The following is a 13,992-nucleotide window of genomic DNA, read 5'->3' as shown; positions in this document are numbered from 1 at the left end:
AACTCCTGACTTCAACTGATCCACCTGCTTCAGCTTGTACTACTAAAAGTACAAACATTAGCCAGGCATGGTGGTGGGCACCTGTAATCCCAGGTACTCAGGAGGCTGAGGCAGGAAAATCGCTTGAACCCGGGAGGTGGGGGTTGCAGTGCATCGAGATCGTGCCACTGCACTCCAGCCTGAGTGACAAGAGTGAGACTCCATCTCAAAAAAACAAAAAACAACTATTTTATCTATCAGATTGCATCCTTTAAAAAAAAAAAAACCTCAATTATTATGTTTCTTAAATTTGGAGTTAGACTTCTCTAATGGTTTTTGACATATTATACAGAAAAAAACTAGAGATTCTTAAGCTTTATTTCATCATCTACCTTTAATCCTCTTATCTGCCATTCAATTCTGACATATGGATTCTTACTCTGAACTGAAATTTTTTATTAGATGTAGGAGTCCCAAGGATCTGGTTTTATGCTGTAGTAATTCTGAAACTTTTACTTGTAATATCTTACTCTCCAAATACAATTGTCTATCTTTCTACCTTACTCCCTTTAATATACAGTCTCCACCAGGATCAATCAAGATCTATTGATCTTGTCACCTTTTCATTTTCCCTTATCCCCCTTATGTATTCACTTCCCTATTTAACTCTGCTTTGTCATTGTCAGATCATCATTATCACTCTCAAAGAGCGAGAGGTCCTCTCTCTTTTTTTTTTTTTTTTTGACAGAGTCTCGCTCTGTTGCCCAGGCTAGAGTGTAGTGGCGCGATCTCGGCTCCTGGATTCAAGCAATTCTCCTGCCTCAGCCTCCCGAGTAGCTGGGATTACAGTCGCCCACCACCACGCCTGGCTAATTTTTTTGTATTTTTGTAGAGATGGGGTTTCACCATCTTGGCCAGGCTGGTCTTGAACTCCTGACCTCATGATCCACACGCCTTGGCCTCCCAAAGTGCTGGGATTACAGGCGTGAGCCACTGCTCCCGGCCACTGGTCTCTCTCTTAATTGTACTTGTTTGACTACCAGTATCCTGATTATCCCTAAATCTTCACCTACTCTCTATGTGTTTACCTGCACTCATGGGGCCAAATTTACATGGAGAAAAATCTGCCAGCTAATTTTACTCCAGGCTAGAGTGTGGTGGCGCACACTGCTTACTGCAGCCTCAAAATCCTGGGCTCAGGTGATCTTCCCACCTCAGCCCCTGGAGTAGCTAGGACCACAGAAACATGCCACCATTCCCGGTTAATTTATTATTTATTTATTTATTTATTTTTTTGGAGAGACAGGGTCTTGCCATGTTGCCCAGGCTGGTCTCGAACTCCCAGGGTCAAATGATCCGTCCACCTCAGCCTCCCAAAGTGCTGGGATTACAGGTGTGAGCCACTCACTGCACCCAGCCTATATTTCTTTAGCCCATTCATTCTCCCACTCTTAGATAGTTGCATAGTTTTTTCTTATTCTTCAAAACTATACTGTAATACTTTCTGCCCTGTTTCACTCTCTGTTGCTGAACTTAACTCCCTATTTCTCTGAAAAAAATTGAAGCGCTGAGAAGATAAATAAGAGAATTTTCATAAGCTCTGTCTCTGAAACATCTATTCATCTACCAGCATCTATGAATGTACATCTTCTCTTCTGTTACTAGAGATAAATTATATCTGATCTCCTAGCTAAGGCCAGCCTCCCTCACTTCTGTATTTCAATTGATGTTGTCTCCCTTAAGGATAATGCTACAGCAGTTCTCCTTTTCTCTATTACATCATCGATTTCCCTGTCTCTGTTATAACCACCCCATTGGCATTTATGCTATTATTTATTCTGTCCTTAAAAAAGAGCTCTTCTTAGGTCCAGAGGTGGTGGCTCATGCCTGTAATCCCAGCACTTAGGGAGGCCGAGGCACAAGAATTGCTTGAGCCCGGGAATTGCTTGAGCCCAGGAGGCAGAGGCTGCAGTAAGCTGAGATCACGCCACTGCACTCCAGCCTGGGCAACAGAACAACAGAGCGAGACTCTGTCTTCAAAAAAATAAAATAAAATAAAAATAACGCTGCTTTAGATCCTGTTTCTAGTTTTAGCTACTGCCCCATTTCCTTCTGGCTTTTTAAGCATAATTTCTTTAACAAATTGTCTTAATTTACTATCGAACATTTTCCTTCCTTCTTTTTTTTTTTTTTTTTTTTGGGTCAGAGTCTCGCACTGTCACCCAGGCTGGAGTGCAGTGGCACGATCTTGGCTCGCTGCAAGCTCCGCCTCCCAGGTTCACGCCATTCTCCTGCCTCAGCCTCCCGAGTAGCTGGGACTACAGGCGCCCGCCACCATGCCCGGCTAATTTTTTTTGTATTTTTAGTAGAGACGGGGTTTCACCGTGTCAGCCAAGATGGTCTCCATCTCCTGACCTCGTGATCCGCTCGCCTGTTTCCCAAAGTGCTGGGATTACAGGCGTGAGCCACGGTGCCCGGCCCATTTTTCTTCTTTCAAGACATTCTAATATGACCTTTGCCCCTGGCAGTATACCATATCACTAAATCTAATGATGACTTTCAGTTTTCTGTCTACCTCATTGATTACTCCTTTCTCAGTTCTACTTTGCTGTCTAATGAGTACATGTTGCAGTACCCAATGACTCTGTCATTGGGTCTTCTCTTTTTACGCTTAACTAGGCTTATTTCCTTCATCTTTGGCTTTAAATACCAACTATGGTCTGACTCCCAAAAGTTTTCTCTCCAGCCCTGTTCCCTCCTCCAAACTCCAGACCCGTATCCAATTGCCTAATTACCATCTCTACTTACAGATTTAACATGTCCATAACTAAGCTCTTGATATTCCTGATATTTGGACTTTGCTTTTATGAGGGTTTTTTTTAGTCCTCACTATGTGTTTGGCACCATGCTAAATGCTTTATGTACTTTGCTACATTTAATCAGCACAATAGCTCTGAGGTAGCTCCATTTTATTGATGAGGAAAGTCAGGCTCAGATTAGGTTGTGTGCTTCAAGGTTACAAAGCTAAAGTGGTTAAGCTGGGATTCAAACCTGAGTTTGATGTACTACCAGTAATATTATATTAAAGACATAGGGTAAGGAATATTATCCTTGTTGGTATTTACCTTAGAGTTTATATGCCAAATGCTGTGTTAGGCATTGGGGTTCAAAGATGAATGCAGAAGTCTCTGGACTGGCATACTTGGTTTTACTGTTGGCCTCTACATTTTATCTTGAAAATAGCCAGAATAATCTCTCTAAAACTTGTCGTGCCATGCCACTTCTCTGCACACAATTATCTAATAGCTTTCCATCTTACTCAGAATACATTCAGAATTCTTTATTCTATGTGCCATGGGCCCTGGCTACTTTTCTAACGTTCTCTCACCTTATCTTGTAATCTTAGTGCCCACTACTCTCCAGCCACCTTGTCTTTGCTGTTCTTTGAACAAGCCAAGGATGTTCCTGTCTTAGAGCTTTGTGCTTGCTATTCCCTCTGACCAGAATTGCCTTCCACAAGATAATTTGAATGGCTTACTCCCTTACCTCATGTCTGCTCTAAGTGTTCTCATGTCTGTTCAATATTACCATATCAGAGAGGCCTTCCTCGCTGTCTCATCTAAAATATTACCCTATCCCCCTACTCTGCCCTAAATATCTGCTGTCATTATTATAAATATATACTAACCCATTTAAAATGACCCCTATCACTTTGTCTTTCTGCCTATTTGTATTTTCTTCATAGTACACATTACTGCTTCTACTAGGCATCATATTTGATTATTCAGTATTTCCTCCCACTAGATTGTAAACTCCGGAAGGACAGGAACATAGGTTGTTTACTGGTATATCCCTGTATTCTAGAAGAATGCTTAGCCATGTAGGCACTCAATACTTATTGAATGAATTAATGAAAGGTATAGCCTCATCCCTTGATCTTTTGTTACTAGGATTTCTAGCTTTATTACCTGAGTTATGACCAGAATGTCAAAGCTGGAACATTCCACTCATGCTTTCTAAGTTTTTAAACTTTGCTTGGAGGTCTTTTTGAATTTTAAAATTGTGATTTTATATTTCTCTCTCTCAGCTTTATTTTATTTTGAAATATAGTTATGCTATCTGTATATTTATAAAAATAAGAACCAAGATGAAACCAAGTACAGTGTTGTGATTCAGATTTCTGTATAGGTTGATTGCATCCTGGATCAGTGCTTGGGTCAATAGTTATTTCAAATGGCTAAGACCCCCCGCTATGGCCCAGATCATATCTTCCCACTGTGGGAATCTTTTATCAGATTTTTTTGTTGAAAAATTTTTTTTTTGGAGACAGAGTCTCTGTCGCCCAGACTGGAGTGCAGTGGCGTGATCTCGGCTCACTGCAGCCTCCACCTCCTGAGTTCAAGCAGTTTTCCTGCCTCAACCACCTGAGTAGCTGGGATTACAGACGTGCGCCACTACACCTAGCTCATTTTTGTATTTTTAGTAGAGACAGGGTTTTGCCACGTTGCCCAGGCTGGTCTCCAACTCCTGACCTCAAGCAATCTGCCTGACTCAGCCTCCCAAAGTGCTGGGATTATAGGCGTAAGCCACCACGCCTGGCCCCTTGTTGAAATTTAAGATGTACTTATATCTAAGATACTTCCCAGTGGCCAAAATACTGACTCCAGGAATTTGTGATTCTGTCCTGGCTCCTAGTAGTCTTTGCATTTCTATCAACTAACTTATTTTTTCAAGTGCTCACAGACTTTATTCTGGGATGGATATTGGGTTAGCAACATTCCACTTGGAAGCACTGTGGCCTGGTCTTTGAGATTTAGTAGTAACTTGAATCTGAGAGGATTGTCTAGGCAGGGAAAGTATAGATAGAGACAGAATGCTAGTCATCTTTGTTTTGGGGAATGACCTTAGACAGGAGCACAGATACGGGATGCAGAGATGAAACAGCCAGTTGGTGGCTATGAAGTGGACAACATGTAGTTTCCTCAAATGGGGATTGAAGCTATGACCTAGGGCCTCATTAATAAATGTTCTTATTTGTTAGACTTTCTGGTGATAAAGAAATCAAAGGATAAAATGCTTTGCACTGCCTGTCTTTTCAGACTTTCTACTTGAATCTTAAATATAACTGCAGAAAACATTTCTTGCTCACTTGTCTATTCCAAGCACTGTGCTGTGTGCTTTAAATGTGTCGGTATCTAATCCTTATAAAAATCTATTAATTTAGGCCAGGTGTGGTGGCTCATGACTGTAATCCCAGCATTTTGGGATGCTGAGGAGAGAGGATTGCTTGAGGCCAAGAGTTCAAGACCAGCCTGGGCAACATGGCGAAACCCCATCTCTACAAAAAAAAAATGCAGAACTTAGCTGGGCGTGGTGGCATGTGCCTGTAGTCCCAGCTACTCGGGAGGCTGAGGTGGGAGGATTGCTTGAGCTCTGGAGGTACAGGTTGCAGTGAGCTGAGATCACACCACTGCACTGCAGCCTAGATGACAGAGTAAGACCCTGTCTCAAAAACAAAAAAACTTTGAATTTTATAGAAATTAACTGAGGCTCTGAGAGATGATATTACTGGCCCATAGTAGTAAGATGTCCAGTAAGTGGTGTGCCCAGGGTTTAAATCCAAGGTGATCTGCCTCTGCTTTGCTTTTATACATATTAATCTGACACTCACACATCTCATGTACATGATCCAACTCACTGTCACTGCCAACCTTCTGGTTCTTTCTGGATTCTAGTTCTTAAAGTAGACTTGTTGTGCAGGCAAGTTTTTATTTCTTTTGTTTACCCAGAGGGGAAACTTCAGAAAAGATGGGAGGGGACTTTGAAGTTCTGAGGCTTGTGGGTGGCTCATTACTGGACTGGATTTACTGAGGAGCTTAGGTAGAGTATGTTTTTCACAAGACATCTAGAGAAGTGAAAGCAACAATCAAAATATGTAGGCTTGAATCTTGACATTGTCATTTACTAGCCATACAGCCTTGGCCAGGTAGCTTTATTTTCCTTATCTATAAAGTAGGCACAACAGTAGTAGCCGTCTCACAAAATGGCTGGATAGTTTAAATGTGATAATATCTAAAGCACTTAACACAGTTCCTGGCATATTTTAGACACCTTACAAATATAGACCCTAGTATAAGAATTCTTTAAGCCTGGGGTGCAGAACTAGGGAGGATCAGTCGAAGTCAAGATTGATCAGAGGTGAAACCTGAATTTGCACAGAGAAACAATGTGGTATACACAGAGATAGCCTCCTATGACTTCATCTACATTTTTAAAAGCAGTCATATGGGCTGGGCAGAGTGGCTCATGCCTGTAATCCCAACACTTTGGGAGGCCGAGGTGGGCAGATCATGAGATCAGGAGTTCAAGACCAGCCTGGCTAACATGGTGAAACCTTGTCTCTACTAAAGATACAAAAAATTAGTCAGGTGTGGTGGTGTGCGCCTGTAATCCCATCTACTCAGGAGGCTGAGGCAAGAGAATCACTTGAACCCAGGAGGCAGAGGTTGCAGTAAGCCAGGATCGTGCCATTTGCACTCCAGCTGGGGCGACAGGGCGAGACTCTGTCTTAAAAAAAAAAAAGGCGATCATAAGAGACCAACTATAAACCTGTATGCTAATTTATTTATTTGCAGTATCAGGTAGTGTAAGGAGATAGATTGCTTACCTCTAATAGCAGCTGCAGTATTTTATGTTTGGGAAAGTTAATCAGACTGAGATGTAGTAATGGTTATTCTCAGCACCTGACACATGCCAAAACAATTTAAAAGCAGCAGCAAAACACTACATTTTGGGTTTGATTCCTCATCCTATAATAATAACAACTTTACTCTCTCAGCCTTTGCTTAATTAAAACCCATTTTGTTTCTAATGTTGTATTAGGCATTGGCAAATACAGCAAACTGTATGGCCCAGTTTGTTTGCCAAAAATAGTTACAGAAAGATAAGTACTAAGCTCAATGATTACTGCCCTAAATTCAGTAGAAGTGTAAAGATAGAGAATTCTGTGTTTATGGAAAAATTGATCCTTGAATTGGAGCTTTAAGTAATGGTGGGGTTTGGATGGGTGGAAAGAATGGTTTGGAGATGACTGAATGGTAGTAAAGCACAGGTACTAATGAGTACTTTGCAGGGATCCACTGGAGAATAAATACCCTGCTTAGGGCAGAGTGGTTATTGAAGTCTTGTGAGAAATAAGACCTGTTGGGGTTGGAAAAGAAGGGCTTGGAAACTCCATTGCATTAATGGTTAGATTTGATGCAGTAGAAATTAAGAAGGCTTTGCAGTTAGGAAGTGACATGTCTGAAGTGGTGTTTTAGGAAGACTAGACAGAAAGAATATGTATTATGTTTAGGACAAGAGATTGTAGCCAGCAAGAGGACAAAGGACAGGACTTGCTGACATGGCAAAAACAGAGGAGGATGTACAGAGATACCTTCAAGAGGCTCATAAGGCTTCTAGCTTGGGAGACTGGAAGAATAGTGGTGCTCTGCTGCTAATTAGAAGAAAGAATGGGTGGAGGGACAAGGGAGAGTCTGGGAAGATGATAAGCTTTGTTTTATACATGATCTTTCCTGATTTATTAATAACAATGTTTGGAAACAGGATATTTCCTGATTGTGTTGAGTTTGCAGGGAACTGTGTTATAGGAAATACGATTTGATACTATTCACAACAGGGGGTTGGCACCCACCCAGCTACCTGTTTTTATAAATAAAGCTTTACTGGCACAAAGTCTTACATTCATTTCTTGTCTGTGGCTGCTTTTGTGCTACAGTGGCAGAGGTGAGTAGTTGTAACAGAAACTCTCTGGCCAGAAAAGCTAAAAATATTTTCTGTCTGTCCTTGTACGAAAAATATTTGCTAACCTCTGCTCTACAAGAATTAAATTTTTCAGTCTATTTCAGTGGTTTGATATCTGTTGGTCTAACCCTCCGTGTTCTACAAGTGATGAAACTGAAGCCAAGCTGATAATGTTTCCAAGGCCCTTCCTGCATTAAGCTAATGAGAGAGGCCAAGCCCAGCTGGAATGCAGGTCACCTGGCTCCTTGGTCAGCCTTCTTTCCACTGTACCACCTATTTCCATGTGTTAGACATTGATAAGCCATGGTCTGATTGGGAACATCTTGGTGATATATCATTCTGTTCATATTTATACATATAGGTGTGATTTAAAACATTTTTATGATGTGGATTAATTTGTTAAATATACCAATGCAAAACATTTAGTACACATAAAGTTATCTTAAAATTATTTTAAAGGAACCCTGGTATCATCGTATCATCATAACTAGTCAGTCTTTTTTTTTCCTTTCTTTTTTTTTGAGATGGTGTTTCACTCTTGTTGCCCAAGCTGGAGTGCAATGGCGCGATATCGGCTCACTGCAACCTCTGCCTGTCGGGTTCAAGTGATTCTCCTGCTTCACCCTCCCGAGTAGCTGGGATTACGGGCACGTGCCACCACGCCTGGCTAATTTTTTGTATTTTTAGTAGAAACAGGGTTTCACCGTTTCTACTGGTGACCAGCTGGTCTCAAACTCCTGACCTCCTGTTATCCGCCCGCCTCGGCCTCCCAAAGTGCTGGGATTACAAGGCATGAGCCATCACGCCCAGCCACTAGTCAGTCTCTTATCCTAGTGATACTTTTCTTTTGCAAGTGTCAACAGAATTAAAAATAATCTGTAGTCTGCTTTGGAAAATTACTAGTGAGTCACTAGATGTTGATTAATTAGAGTTTAAATTCAGCATATGTTCTAAAGTAGCAGAGTTACACACATATTTGCCATCTACTTCACCTGAGTTCAGGAGAAGAGTTAACTTGAGCAACAGCTGGGAATAAAAGTACATTGTATGTTGGTACCTGGGGGTATCCCAATAATAGGCATATGTAATGGGAAACCGCTGCTGGGGAAGATTTAGCCAGACACATACAATTAAGATTAATTGACTGGGTCATCTGAAAGTCAAAATTCAGAACCTAGTGGGTAAAGAGTGAGTCCTTTCAGATATCTGGTAGGTCTGGAAGGCAGAAGAATTTCATGGAATCCTGGAGTTTTAGGTTGTGATACTTTATTTATGTAGAATTGAATGAGATGACATTGCTATTAACTTTACATATTAAAGGATTTTAATAAAAGTTATAGACTTGGCAGTGGCTCAGTGTCCCAAGTGGATGTTTCCTATATTTTTTCATTACTGAAAGGGGAAGTCTTTGCAAAGATCAGGTTTTCAACATAGAAAAGATAACATTTTAAACATCAAGCACTTCTATTTTAAAGAGCTCAGAAATCTGTCAGCAGAGTTCTTGGCGCAGTTAAGGCAGGGGTCCGTTTCATTCTTAATCCCTGAATGAACTACATCTTCGGTATCTGACGTGGTTGATAGACACAATAGCAGATGGTTGTTTCTTTTCCTGATGGGGAAAGGACAGGACAAACAGGATCCAATTTACTTACCAGCCTAACACTGTTGGGAATTGACACAGTCACTAGGTATAAATGATAGAGCAGATACATTTAAACAGGACCCAGTGGGAATTCAGTTTGGGAGTAGAAGAAAAAGTAAACAGGAGTATAGAAATTCCAGATGTAGTTTAAGAATCAAGATTAAGATGAACTCTGAACAAGGAATAATTACAAAAGGTTTAATTAAGTTTAAAATATGCCACCTCCACCACCTTCTTTTATACTAATTGGCTGCCTGTTAGACCATTGGTGTTTAATTGCCTGATTATTTTGAAAGTCTTAATACTTTTATTTTATCCTTGTGATCATACAAGGAATGAGATAATACACTCAGAATACACTAATGACAGAAAGTCTGTGTAAAGAAATTGAGGATTTGCTTGTTTAGGTATTTTATCTCCTAAAGCACAGTTCTTTCAAATAGCTTTGAAGAGACGTCTTCCCAGAACTTTGTATGCATCTGGATCTCACTTCTGATCTTACTTTCATGGGTTATGTGTGGGTATTTTGGTTGGTGTATGATTGCACTGGAGGGGATCATTATGAAGAGTCTATCAGACATATTGTCAAGAATTCAGCAGGACATTTCAGCCTTCTTTCAGATACACACTGTGATAGGGTTTAAATGGAAGCATTGGTGACCATTTATTTCTTTAAGAAATATACAAGGTCTGTGCAGCATCATAGTACTGGTCTGTAGCATTACTGCAGTTTAAAAGGAGTCTCATGTTTTTAAAACTGGTCAGTATTCTTTTTTCCCAGGTAATGTCTTTGAAGCTAACAGATGATTTTCCCAAAGATATCTAGGGTTACTTGAAATGTAAGTTTGCTAACTGTAACTCCCACCTTTCTTCTACTCAAGGATGCAAGTGAATGAAGTATTATTATATGAATAAGCTTAAATCTACTTTGATTCCTTTTTGAAAAAATAAAACATTTATCAACTTTGATTTTTAAAATCTATTACTAGGAACAAATTGTTTTCAGTATACCTCAGAACTAATCAGGGAAATACTGCATTGAAAACCACTATTCTAGAGAAGGGTAATGATAAAATATTAATGGCACTGGCCGGAATACTAGTTTACATTGATAGCCTAAGCAGGAAAATAACTTAGGAACATAAGTATGCTGCCTGTACCCACCTTCTATTATGCCAGTTGGCTGCCTCTTATGCCTGTTATTACTGTTGTTTAATTGCCTGATTATTTTGAAACCTTTCTAACTGTATCTAATCTTGCCTTTTCCTAATTTATTTTCTGCAGTGGCCAAGGTGATCCTTTTTCTTTTTTAAGTAAAATTAGATATTTTATTTTGAGGTAATTTTAGATTCACATGTAATTACAAGAAATAATGCAGAAATGCCTTCCATTTATTCAGTATACATTCATTGGAGGTGTCTGCTGGGCAATGGGTATACAAGAATGAACAAGACAAAAGGGAGAGAAACAACAGACAGTGTTCACACAATGTGAGACTTAGAGGAGAGATCTGAGCTGGAAATTAAGAGTTCTAATCACCATTTGAAACCAGAGAGTGAATAAGATTAACTTTTTTAGAACTCTGAAAAATAAAGGCTTTACAGCAATCTGAGGAGGTTTTACTCAAGAAAAAGAAATAAATCTCATAAGAATATCACCTTTGACCTCAGCTGGTAATATGCCTGTCAGGTGGCTCAAATTTTTTTGTCACGCTGTGCATGTTTGTGAAGTGATTACAGAAGTGCTCTGATTATTGATTTGGGGGTTTTACAAATAAATTTTAGCAAGTAGGCTAATACACAAATACAGAATCTGCAAATAGTGAGGCCCAACTATATATTCAGAGAACTAAAGGAAACATGCTTAAAGAATTAAAGGAGGCCAGGTGAGGTGCCTCACACCTGTAATCCCAGCACTTTGGGAGGCCGAGGTGGGAGGAGCTCTTGAGACCAGCCTGAGCAACATCTACATGTGCAACATGTAGAGACCCTGTGTCTACAAAAAAAATTTTCAAATTAGCTGGGTGTGGTAGTGTGCACCTGTAGTCCCAGCTATTCATGAGACTGAGGTGGGAGGATCACTTGAGCCTGGGAGGTCAAGGCTGCAGTGAACTGTGATCATGCCACTGCACTCCCACCTGGGCAAGAGTGAGCCTGTCTCAAAAAAAAAAAAAAAAAAAAAAAACTAAAGTATGAGAACAATGTCTCAGTAAATAGAGAATATCAGTAAAAAGACAAATTATGAAAAACCAAAATGAAATTCTGAAGTCAAAAAGTGCAGCAACTCAAGTTAATTCACTAGAGGAGGTCAGCATCAAATTTGAATTACCAGAAGAAAGAATCAGCAAACTTGTCCAGTCTGAGAAATAATAGAGCCCAAAATGCATGAAATAGCAGAATCAAAGAGGCAAATGGACAATTCAAATATGAGAGTTGGAGACTTTAACACCCACTCTGAATAATGGGTAGAACAACTAGGCAACAAAGAAATGGAAGACTTAAACAATACTATAAACCAACTGGACTGAGCAGACATCTATAGACTACTCCACCCAACAGCAGCTAAATATACATTCTTCTCAAATGCACATGGTCTATTCTCCAGGATAGACCATGTGTTAGCCCATAAAACAAACCTAAATAAATTTTAAAGGATTGAAATACATAAAGTATGTTCTCTAACTACAGTAAAATAAAATTAGAAACCAATAGCAGAAGGAAATTTGGGAAATTCACAAATAAGTGAAATTTAACCTACCTTCCCAAATAAGCAATGGATTAAAGAAAAAAAAAGAAATCAGAGAGTAAGTTTTTGTTGTATTTTGTTTTGTTGTTTTTGAGACAGGGTCTCACTCTGTCCCTCAGACTGGAGTGCAGTGGCAGAATCATAGTTCACTGCAGCCTTGAACCTCCTGGGCTCACGTGGTCCTCCCACTTCAGCCTCCCAAAGTGTTGGGACTACAGGCATGAGCCACCATGCCCAGCCCAGAAAATACTTTGAGATGAATGATGAAACACAACATACCAATATTTATGGAGGGAAATTTCTATTTGTAAAATGTTGATTTTAAAAAAGAAATATCTTAAGCCAATAACCTAACGATTCACCTTAAGAAACTAGAAAAAGAAGAGCAAATTAAACTGAAAGCAAGCAGAAGGAAGGAAATAATAAAGATTAGAGTATAAATAAATGAAATAGAGAATAGAAAATCAATAAAGGAAAGTAATAAAGTTCTTTGAAAAGATTGACAAAATTGATATACTTTCAGTTAGACTGAACAAGAACAAAGAGAATACTCAAATCAGGAATAAAAAAGGAGATACCATCAACCTTACAGAAATAAAAAGGATTATAAAGGAATACTCTGAACAACTGTTTGCCAACAAATTACATTACTGGATGAAATGAACAAATTTCTAGAAAGATAAAACCCACTGAGGCCAGGTGCGGAGGCTCAACGCCTGTAATCCTAGCGCTTTGGGAGGCCAAGGCGGATGGATCACATGAGGCCAGAAGTTTGAGACCAGCCTAGCTAACATGGTAAAACGCCGTCTCTACTAAAAATACAAAAAACAAATCAGCTGGGCGTGGTGGCACACACCTGTAGTCCCAGCTACTCAGGAGGCTGAGGCAGGAGAATCGCTTGAACCCAGGAGGCAGAGGTTGCAGTGAGCCGAGATTGTGCCGTTGCACTCCAGCTTGGGCAACAAGAGTGAAACTCTGTCTAAAAAAAAAAAGAGAGAGAGAAAGAAACCCACAGAAACTGACTCACAGATAAATAGAAAACCTGAATATACCTATGACTAGTAAAGAGGGTAATTTAAAAATTTCCCACATCCACAGGGCCTCACTGGACAAAACATTTACGGAAGAATTAATACCAGTCCTTCACAAAGTATTCCAAAAAATAGAAAAAGAGGGAACACTTCCCAACTTATACTATGAAGCCAGTATTACTTTGATACTAAAACCAAACAAAGGCATCCTAAGAAAGAAAACCACAGACCAGGCCAGGTACAGTGGCTCACGCCTGTAGTCCCAGCACTTTGGGAGGCAGAGGCGGGCAGATCACTTGAGGTCAGGAGTTCGAGTCCAGCCTGGACAACATGGTGAAACCCCGTCTCTACTAAAAATACAAAAATTAGCGAGGTGTGGTGACACGCACCTGTAATCCCAGCTACTCAGGAGGCCGAGGCAGAATTGGATGAACCCAGGAGGCGGAGGTTGCAATGAGCTGAGATCGTGCCACTGCACTCCAACCTGGGTGAGAGAGTGAGACTCTGTCTCCAAAAAGACAAGAATTCCAGAATGTCCACTCATGCCACTTCTGTTCTTATTGATCTCTTTGCCTCTATATTCTCCTCACCTTCTCCTTTTTTTCTGGGCTGTTGAATACATCTGTAAAAACTCTTACTTAAGGCTGGGTATGGTGACTCATGCCTGTAATCGTAGCTCTTTGGGAGGCTTAGGTTGGGGGAACATTTGAGGCCAGGAGTTCAAGACCAACCTCAGCAACAATATGAAACTCCATCTCTACAGAAAAATAATAAAATAAACTGGGCATGATG

General features: G+C 40.2%; 1 protein-coding gene across 4 annotated transcripts in view; it reads left to right on the top strand.

Annotated features, from left to right (window-relative positions):
• The window catches only part of RLF (RLF zinc finger), a 78,619-nt gene that overhangs the window by 41,038 nt on the left and 23,589 nt on the right, over positions 1 to 13,992 (top strand). The gene's annotated exons all lie outside the window — the stretch shown is intronic.

The sequence above is a fragment of the Pan troglodytes genome, chromosome 1 (genome assembly GCF_028858775.2).
Source record: "Pan troglodytes isolate AG18354 chromosome 1, NHGRI_mPanTro3-v2.0_pri, whole genome shotgun sequence".
NCBI classification, from domain to species: domain Eukaryota; kingdom Metazoa; phylum Chordata; class Mammalia; order Primates; family Hominidae; genus Pan; species Pan troglodytes.
The sequence above is the reverse complement of the archived record's forward strand: the minus strand, read 5'-3'. Positions and strand labels throughout refer to the sequence as shown.